The sequence below is a fragment of the Coregonus clupeaformis genome, unplaced genomic scaffold, assembly GCF_020615455.1.
Source record: "Coregonus clupeaformis isolate EN_2021a unplaced genomic scaffold, ASM2061545v1 scaf2082, whole genome shotgun sequence".
Classification (NCBI taxonomy): Eukaryota; Metazoa; Chordata; class Actinopteri; order Salmoniformes; family Salmonidae; genus Coregonus; species Coregonus clupeaformis.
The window spans coordinates 31,788-42,963 of record NW_025535536.1 but is presented as its reverse complement, the minus strand read 5'-3'; positions in this window follow the sequence as shown (position 1 = coordinate 42,963).

The following is an 11,176-nucleotide window of genomic DNA, read 5'->3' as shown; positions in this document are numbered from 1 at the left end:
CTGTTACTGTTACTACTACTGTTACTGTTACTGTTACTGCTACTGTTACTGTTACTGTTACTGTTACTACTACTGTTACTGTTACTGTTACTGTTACTACTACTGTTACTACTACTGTTACTGTTACTGTTACTGTTACTACTACTGTTACTGTTACTGTTACTACTACTGTTACTGTTACTGTTACTACTACTGTTACTACTACTGTTACTGTTACTGTTACTACTACTGTTACTGTTACTGCTACTGTTACTGTTACTGTTACTGTTACTACTACTGTTACTGTTACTACTACTGTTACTGCTACTGTTACTGTTACTGTTACTACTACTGTTACTGTTACTGTTACTACTACTGTTACTGCTACTGTTACTGTTACTGTTACTACTACTGTTACTGTTACTAATGTTACTACTACTGCTACTGTTACTACTACTGTTACTGCTACTGTTACTGTTACTGTTACTGTTACTGCTACTGTTACTGTTACTGTTACTGTTACTGTTACTGTTACTAATGTTACTACTACTGTTACTGTTACTACTACTGTTACTACTACTGTTACTGTTACTGTTACTGTTACTGTTACTACTACTGTTACTGTTACTGTTACTACTACTGTTACTGTTACTGTTATTACTACTGTTACTACTACTGTTACTACTACTGTTACTGTTACTGTTACTGTTACTACTACTGTAACTACTACTGTTACTGTTACTACTACTGTTACTGTTACTACTACTGTTACTGTTACTGTTACTTTTACTACTACTGTTACTACTACTGTTACTACTACTGTTACTGTTACTACTACTGTTACTGTTACTACTACTGTTACTGTTACTACTACTGTTACTACTACTGTTACTGTTACTACTACTGTTACTGTTACTACTACTGTTACTGTTACTGTTACTGTTACTGTTACTGTTACTGTTATTACTACTGTTACTACTACTGTTACTGTTACTGTTACTACTACTGTTACTACTACTGTTACTGTTACTGTTACTGTTACTGTTACTACTATTGCTATTTAGTAATTATTCCTAGCAGTTAGAGAGGTTAGCCAGCAACTGAAGAGCTGAGTGGTCTCCCTCTCTTCCCCTATCTCTCTCTCCATCTTTCTCTCTCCATCTCTCATCTCCATCCATCCATCTCTCGCTCGCTCTTTCTCTCTCTCTCTCTCTCTCCTGTCTGATATCAGTGCCAGAATAAGTCAACTATCAACATAGATCTGAGATCTCTTCAGAAAACAAACCCATGGAGACAATGTTGAAGGTTAATTGTGAATGCTAAATTTGGCAGAGAAAACTGCACCACCTCTTACTGGATCCCATCGTTTTATTGGCTGGCTGAAGCTAGACAGCATTTTGTTCCAAGATAAAGAAAGAAGCATGTTATGCCAATTCTGATCAGTAGGGAATTAGGATCAAGCTCATGAACTGGATTTACAGTCCGGGTTTACTAACAATGCAATATTGACATCTAGTGTTGAGATCTCACTATTGCAGGAACAATAATTACAACCATTTCTACACACTAAGAGCGTTCCTCAAGGTTTTTTTTGGGTTTCTATGTAAAACCATGATGACTCAAAGAAGCCTTTGAGCCCTTCAATGGTTCTTTGCAGTTCAGAAAAGTGTTGTCCTCTTTTTTGTGATAATTCAAATGTAGGGGCAGAAGCTCACTATAATATTTTTGGGGTCGTAGCTTGCTCACAGCTCTTTTTGTGCAACCCTGAGTGATAATGTCATTCCAGTTATCTAATCTATTGTGTTATGCCATTGCATGTTATATATGCCTATGGCCGTGACAGTGTCTTGTGAAAGACTCACGTAAGGCCTCGTGCCGTTTGAGGATGGTTTACTGTAGTGCTAAATAATATTTAACAGTCTATATTTGATACTGACTGTCTCCATGAAATATTATAGTTAAACGTGCAGTTGAGCATTATGAGTTTAGCTGACTAAGATCAAGGGACGGTCAGCGAATATCAAAGCAAATGTATTTAATTACATTGTAAAATGAATGGATTCACATAAAGGCATAAAGCTAAAGTTACAAGGCAATACTGACATTGCAACCTGGTCTCATACACTAGACGTAACATAGTAAACGTAAATCTGGGACGCTCAAATTAGGATGATATGTTACGTTTGGTATGTATTCATTTGTAGATTTCCATCATCAATTTCATACACACTACGGGTCAAACGTTTTAGAACACCTACTCATTCAAGGGTTTTTCTTAATTTTTACAATTTTCTACATTGTAGAATAATAGTGAAGACATCAAAACTATGAAATAACACATATGGAATCATGTAGTAACCAAGAAAGTGTTAAACAAATCAAAAAAATATTTTAGATTTGAGATTCTTCAAATAGCCACCCTTTGCCTTGATGACAGCTTTGCACACTCTTGGCATTCTCTCAACCAACTTCATGAGGTAGTCACCTGGAATACATTTCAATTAACAGGTGTGCCATCTTAAAAGTTAATTTGTGGAATTTCTTTCCTTCTTAATGCATGTGAGCCAATCGGTTTTGTTGTGACAAGGTAGGGGGAGGGTATACAGAAGACATCCCAATTTGGTAAAATACTTATTATGGCAAGAACAGCTCAAATAAGCAAAGAGAAATGACAGTCCATCATTATTTTAAGGTCAGTCAATACGGAAAATGTCAAGAAATTTGAGAGTTTCTTCAAGTGCAGTCGCAAAAACCATCAAGCGCTATGAGGAAACTAGCTCTCATGAGGACCACCATAGGAATGGAAGACCCAGAGTTACCTCTGCTGCAGAGGATAAGTTCATTAGTGTTACCAGCCTCAGAAATTGCAGCCCAAATAAATGCTTCACAGAGTTCAAGACACATCTCAACATCAACTGTTCAGAGGAGACTGTGTGAATCAGGCCTTCATGGTTGAATTGCTGCAAAGAAACCACTACTATAGGACACCAATAACAAGAAGAGACTTGCTTGGGCCAAGAAACACAAGCAATGGACATTAGACCGGTGAAAATGTGTCGTTTGGTCTGGAGTCCAAATTTGAGATTTTTAGTTCCAACCGCGAAGTCTTTGTGAGACGCGGTGTGGGTGAACGGATGATCTCCGCATGTGTATTTCCCACCGTAAAGCATGGAGGAGGAGGTGTTATGGTGTGGGGGTGCTTTGCTGGTGATATTGTCTGTGATTTATTTAGAATTCAAGGCACACTTAACCAGCATGGCTACCACAGCATTCTGCAGCGATACGCCATCCCATCTGGTTTGGGCTTAGTGGGACTATCATTTGTTTTACAACAGGACAATGACCCAACACACCTCCAAGCTGTGTAAAGGCGATTTTACCAAGAAGGAGAGTGATGGAGTGCTGCATGAGATGACCTGGCCTCCACAATTCCCCGACCTCAACCAAATTGAGATGGTTTGGGATGAGTCGGACCACAGAGTGAAGGAAAAGCAGCCAACAAGTGCTCAGCATATGTGGGAACTCCTTCAAGACTGTTGGAAAAGCATTCCAGGTGAAGCTGGTTCAGAGAATGCCAAGAGTGTGCAAAGCTGTCATCAAGGCAAAGGGTGGTTAATTTGAAGAATCTCAAATATAAAATATATGTTGATTTGTTTAACACTTTTTTGGTTACTACATGATTCCATATGTGTTATTTCATGGTTTTGATGTCTTCACTATTATTCTACAATGTAGAAAATAGTAAAAAAAAAAAGAAAAACCCTTGAGTAGGTGTTCTAAAACTTTTGACCGGTAGTGTATGTTCCGAATTAGAATTAGCTAGGTGGCTGACGCCAACGTTAGCTAGGTGGCTAACGTTATCTAAGCTAGGGGTTAAGGTTAGTGTTGGGAGTTCGGTTAAAGATAACAAGATCGTGCCGACAGACATGGTCACCTTGTTCCTTGCTCCTAGCCAACTTTGCAGTATTTATTTTGTGTGTGTGTTATTTCTTACAATATTTGCTCAGAACAGAGCAAACGTACCTCAAAGTCTGCTCAAGAACATACAAGAACGTTTTGGAGAAACGTGTAATTCAGAACAAGCCGTTCCACAACGTAGCAAACGCTCAAGCGAACTGAACGCACTTCTGCTCAGCTTTGGTCTGACCAATTGGAACGTAAGCCTCGAGAATTTGATCACACATTGGACTGGGATACGTTCCGGGTTCCTCAGAGAATAACATTGACGTACAATATACACACACTATAAACACACTCACTCACTCACTACACTCACACTCTCATACAGAACCCACACACATTCACTGCATACACACACACACGCATACCGACACATTGCAATCACACACACGCACACACACATTTCTACACTCATCATATGCTGCTGCTAGTCTGTCCTCTTGTTATTATGCCTAGCCACTTTACCCTGCCTAATAACATGGCTATATACAGGAGTAGCAGTTCTGAGTGGATGTGCAGGGGTACCAGGTAATAACATGGCTATATACAGGGAGTAGCAGTACTGAGTTGATGTGCAGGGGTACCAGGTAATAACATGGCTATATACAGGGAGTAGCAGTACTGAGTTGATGTGCAGGGGTACGAGGTAATAACATGGCTATATACAGGGAGTACCAGTACTGAGTGGGTGTGCAGGGGTACGAGGTAATAACATGGCTATATACAGGGAGTAGCAGTACTGAGTTGATGTGCAGGGGTACGAGGTAATAACATGGCTATATACAGGGAGTACCAGTACTGAGTTGATGTGCAGGGGTACCAGGTAATAACATGGCTATATACAGGGAGTACCAGTATTGAGTGGATGTGCAGGGGTACGAGGTAATAACATGGCTATATACAGGGAGTAGCAGTACTGAGTTGATGTGCAGGGGTACGAGGTAATAACATGGCTATATACAGGGAGTACCAGTACTGAGTGGATGTGCAGGGGTACGAGGTAATAACATGGCTATATACAGGGAGTAGCAGTACTGAGTTGATGTGCAGGGGTACGAGGTAATTGAGGTAGCTATGTACATATACAGTAGGTAAAGAGACTAGTCAACAGGATAGATAATAGACAGTACCGATGTAGGATCTTAATTTGAGCCAGTTTTCTACGGAAGGAAAATAATCCTACAGCAACAGGAAATGTGAATAATTATACTGAATGGATTTTTTTTTTGTTAGGGCAAATCAAATCTTAAGTTTCAAAGTGGGAATTACAAAGTTTAGAAGCCTTTTTAAAACTAAAATACAATACAAGTTTGCATTTCCTGCACATTTCAGCAAAGGATCAAATTTAGATCCTACATCTGTAGCAGCAGCGTACACTACCGTTCAAAAGTTTGGGGTCACTTTGAAATTTCCTTGTTTTCGAAAGAAAAGCAAAAAAAATTATCCATTTAAATAACAGCAAATTGATCAGAAATACAGTGTAGACATTGTTAATGTTGAAAATGGCTATTGTAGCTGGAAACGGCTGATTTTTAATGCAATATCTACATAGGCTTACAGAGGCCCATTATCAGCAACCATCAGTCCTGTGTTCCAATGGCACATTGTGTTTGCTAATCCAAGTTTTTCATTTTAAATGGCTAATTGATCATTAGAAAACCCTTTTGCAATTATGTTAGCACAGCTGAAAACTGTTGTGCTGATTAAAGAAGCAATACAACTGGCCTTCTTGAGACAAGTTGAGTATCTGGAGCATCAGCAATTGTGGGTTCGATTACAGGCTCAAAATGGCCAGAAACAAATAACTTTCTTCTGAAACTCGTCAGTCTATTCTTGTTCTGAGAAATGAAGGCTATTCCATGCGAAAAATTGCCAAGAAACTGAAGCTCTCGTACAACGCTGTGTCCTACTCCCTTCACAGAACAGCGCAAACTGGCTCTAACCAGAATAGAAAGAGGAGTGGGAGGCCCCAGTGCACAACTGAGCAAGAGGACAAATACATTAGTGTGTCTAGCTTGAGAAACAGACGGCTCACAGGTCCTCAACTGGCAGCTTCATTAAATAGTACCCACAAAACACCAGTCTCAACGTCAACAGTGAAGAGGTGACTCCGGGATGCTGACCTTCTAGGCAGAGTTGCAAAGAAAAAGCCATACCAAACTAGAGGCAAACAAAAGTAAAATCCACACCAAACTTAAAGACAGGAAGCAAACCAAAAAGGTGGCGCAAAACTAAATCAGATAAAGGAATGTTTTTCAAGAAATCAAATAGAGAAAGACAACTGAAGGTGTTGACCCTCCACATCTCTCAAGACAGCTGGAGCACATGGCCAGCCACTGTTAAATAGCACCTGGGCCAGCACAGGTGAAACACCTTCCCACTAACGAGGTGACACCAAACGACGCGCCCTACGTGCTAACGAGCTATACGTGCTAAAGTCCAACCTCAAAACATAAATGGAAAAACCAAAGCCTGTAACCATACAGTTAAAAGATGACATGGTGTCATACCCTGGGTTGTTCTGAACAGAATGAGCCTATGTTTGTCTATTGTGAAGAAAATTTGCCGCTACACACGCTAGTCATGTTGGCAATTGAACAACCTTTCAAATGATGCCCATCTGACCCAGATTGCAATTTAATTCAACAACTACTAGTGTGCTTGCTCTACACTTTTAGAAAAAATGGTTCCAAAATGGTTCTTAGGCTGTCCCCATAGGATAACAATTTTTTGGCTCCAGGTAGAACCCCTTTGGGTTGCATGTAGAACCCTCTGTGGAAAGAGTTCTAGATGGAGGCCAAAAGGGTTCTACCGAATCAAATAGGGTTCTACCTGGGACCAAATAGGGTTCTACCTGGGACTAAATAGGGTTCTACCTGGGACCAAATAGGGTTCTTCAAAGGGTTCTCATATGGGGACAGCTGAGGAACCCTTTTAGGTTCTAGATAGCACCTTTTTTTCTAAGCGTGTAGGGCTATATTCAATCCGCATTGCGGAAGTTCAGCTTTACAGCGTGATTGAAATTTAAAGGCAACGTTCCCTCTTTAGCGGAGACTGAATAAACGCTGCATATGTCGACTCAATCGGAAATGACTTTAGCATTTCTATCGCAGAATCTGTAACGCTTCAGCTTCAGCTTCAGCTTTACAGATTGAATAGAGCCTCTAGTTCATCAACGGCCCAGCTAGGAGAGCCTAAACTAAAAATCACCTTATAGTTGAAGACTTCTTTTGAGTCATATTAGTGCATTGAAATGACTTAGGAATGGTGAAACACGTTGGAGAGGTGTGTGGCCACTTGGAGACACCAGTTAGTCCTCTCACTCAAACCCTTGGCATTTTGTTTCTTATGTTGCACCTACCCCACATTTTCCAGGAATATTCTTATCATGTTACTGAATGTATTCAGAGTATTTTCAGATTTCATTATCAATAAATACGGAGAAAAGTACAGTATTACATAAAATGCACATCAAACCAACAGTGTAATGTTTGGATTCAGTCTTGTGTCAGGTGACCTGTTGTGTCCTCACCTTGGGTCTAATCATTTCCCCCATAATCTCCAAACTGTTCTCTTTCAATTGCTACCATGGTTACGCATTTCATATTTCTTCTGTAAGTAACATTTCAATGTAGCCCTGTCCACAGAGACCATGAGTGTAAAGGCTTAATGGGTCTTTATATAACCTTAAGAAACAGGTCTTTATAGCACCATAAAGGTTTCATTTAGAACCTTATGAGCATGGTTCTTTATAAAACCTTTTTTTTTTTTAAAGGTTATACATAGCAGCAAAAATGGATCCGCTATGGTTACAAGCCAAATAACCTTTATTTGGCACTGTGGTATGAAACACATAAAAGGATACATTTTATTTTCTACGCTAGCATTACAACCAGATCACAATGCATATTTTGATTGTCTACACTCATCTAAAAATGTGGGCACAATCAGGACAAAGGACAGATGTTAGAAGCTGGTATAAACGGGGCTGAAGACAAAGACCCATCAGATCTAATCAACATTCACTGGTCACATGGTTGGTAAACAACAGGTGTAGAGTAACAGTGAACAGATTCCCAACAATGCAGAGAGAAAAAGACAAATAATAGAAAAAATGATAACAGGAAGAAGAAATCCACGATGAGTAAGGATGACTAGGCTGTATACAGGAAGAAGCAGTACCGAGTCCATGTGCTGGAGTACGAGGTCATTGAGGTAGATATGTACATACAAGAGGTGGACAGCTCATAATAATGTCTGGAATGGAGTGAATGGAATGGAACCATGTGTTTGAGGAGTTCCATACATTCCATACCATTCCATACATTCCATACCATTCCATTCCATACCATTCCATACCATTCCATACCATACCATACCATTCCATACCTTACCATTCCATTCCATACCATACCATACCATTCCATACCATACCATTCCATACCATTCCATTCCATTCTATTCCATACCATACCATTCCATACCATTCCATTCCATACTATTCCATTCCATACCATACCATTCCATTCCATTCTATTCCATACCATACCATTCCATACCATTCCATTCCATACCATTCCATTCCATTCTATTCCATACCATATCATTCATTACCATACCATTCCATACCATTCCATTCCATTCCATACCATACCATTCCATTCCATTCTATTCCATACCATACCATTCCATACCATTCCATACCATTCCATACCATACCATTCCATTCTATTCCATACAATACCATTCCATACCATTCCATACCATTCCATTCTATTCCATACCATACCATTCCATACCATTCCATTCCATACCATTCCATACCATTCCATTCCATTCCCTACCATTCCATACCATTCCATACCATACCATACCATTCCATACCATTCCATTCCATTCCATTCCATTCCATACCATTCCATACCATACCATTCCATTCTATTCCATACCATACCATTCCATACCATTCCATTCCATTCCATTCCATACCATACTATTCCATTCTATTCCATACCATACCATTCCATACCATTCCATTCTATTACATACCATTCCATACCATTCCATACCATTCCATACCATTCCATTCCATACCATACCATTCCATTCCGTTCCATACCATACCATTCCATACCATACCATACCATTCCATACCATTCCATTCCATTCTATTCCATACCATTCCATACCATTCCATTCCATACCATACCATACCATTCCATTCCATACCATTCCATACCATTCTATTCCATACCATACCATTCCATTCCATTCCATACCATACCATACCATACCATACCATACCATACCATTCCATACCATTCCATTCCATTTTATTCCATTCCATTCCATTCCATACCATTCCATACCATTCCATTCCATTCCATTCCATTCCATACCTTTCCAAACCATTCCATTCCATACCATACCTTTCCATTCCATACCATTCCATAACATTCCATACCATACCATTCCATACCATTCCATACCATACCATTCCATACCATACCATTCCATATCATTCCATTCCATTCCATTCCATACCATTCTATTCCATTCCATACCATTCCATTCCATACCATTCCATACCATTCCGTTCCATACCATTCCATACCATTCCATTCCATTCCATTCCATACCATACCATTCCATTCCATACCATACCATACCATACCATACCATACCATACCATTCCATACCATTCCATTCCATACCATTCTATTCCATACCATACCATTCCATACCATTCCATTCCATTCCATACCATACCATACCATACCATACCATTCCATTCCATACCATACCATTCCATTCCATTCCATTCCATACCATTCCATTCCATTCCATACCATACCATTCCATACCATTCCATACCATACCATTCCATACCATACCATTCCATATCATTCCATTCCATTCCATTCCATACCATTCTATTCCATTCCATACCATTCCATTCCATACCATTCCATACCATTCCGTTCCATACCATTCCATACCATTCCATTCCATTCCATTCCATACCATACCATTCCATTCTATTCCATACCATACCATACCATACCATACCATACCATACCATACCATTCCATACCATTCCATTCCATACCATTCTATTCCATACCATACCATTCCATACCATTCCATTCCATACCATACCATACCATACCATTCCATTCCATACCATACCATTCCATTCCATTCCATTCCATACCATTCCATTCCATTCCATACCATACCATACCATACCATTCCATTCCATTCCATTCCATACCATTCCATTCCATTCCATACCATACCATACCATACCATTCCATTCCATACCATTCCATTCCATTCCATACCATACCATTCCATTCCATTCCATTCCATACCATACCATTCCATTCCATTCCATACCATACCATACCATTCCATTCCATACCATTCCATACCATACCATTCCATACCATTCCATACCATTCCATTCCATACCATTCCATTCCATTCATTCCATTGCAGCCATTGTTATGAGCCCGTCCTCCCCAATTAAGGGGCCACCAGCCTCCTGTGATATGTACATATAGGAAGGGATAAAGTGACAACAAGGATAGATAATAAACAGTAGCAGCAGCGTATGTGATGTGTCAAAAAAGTTAGTGCAAAAAGGGTCAATGCAGACATTTAAATAGTTAACTAATGGCTACCCGGACTAGCTATTTAGCCGTCTTATGTCTTGGGGGTAGAAGCTGTTCAGGGTCCTGTTGGTTTCCAGACTTGGTGCATCGGTACCGGCTTGCCGTGCGGTTGCAGAGAGAACAGTCAATGATTTGGGTGGTTGGAATCTTTGACAATTTTTTGGGCCTTCCTCTGACACAGCCTGGTATAGAGGTCCTGGATGGCAGAGAGCTTGGCCCCAGTGATGTACTGGGCCGTACGCACTACCCTCTGGAGCATCTTGATGACATCAGTCTCTGTGTGTTGCAGGGCTGTCCCTAGCCTCTTGGGGGCCCTAAGGGAGATTTGGTTTGGGCTGCCCCCACCTAGCTGGTTTGGTTTGGGCTGCCCCCATCTAGCTGGTTTGGTTTGGGCTTCCCCCACCTAGCTGGCCTCAACGTTAGGAAGCTACTGGTGTGGTATTAGGGATGAGGATGTTTTTAGGGATAAGACTATTACAGGACTGGTGAATTCCTTACATCCCAGATTCCCAGAAATATAACAAAGAGATTCACAGAGAAAAATGAAGAGAATTTCGAAC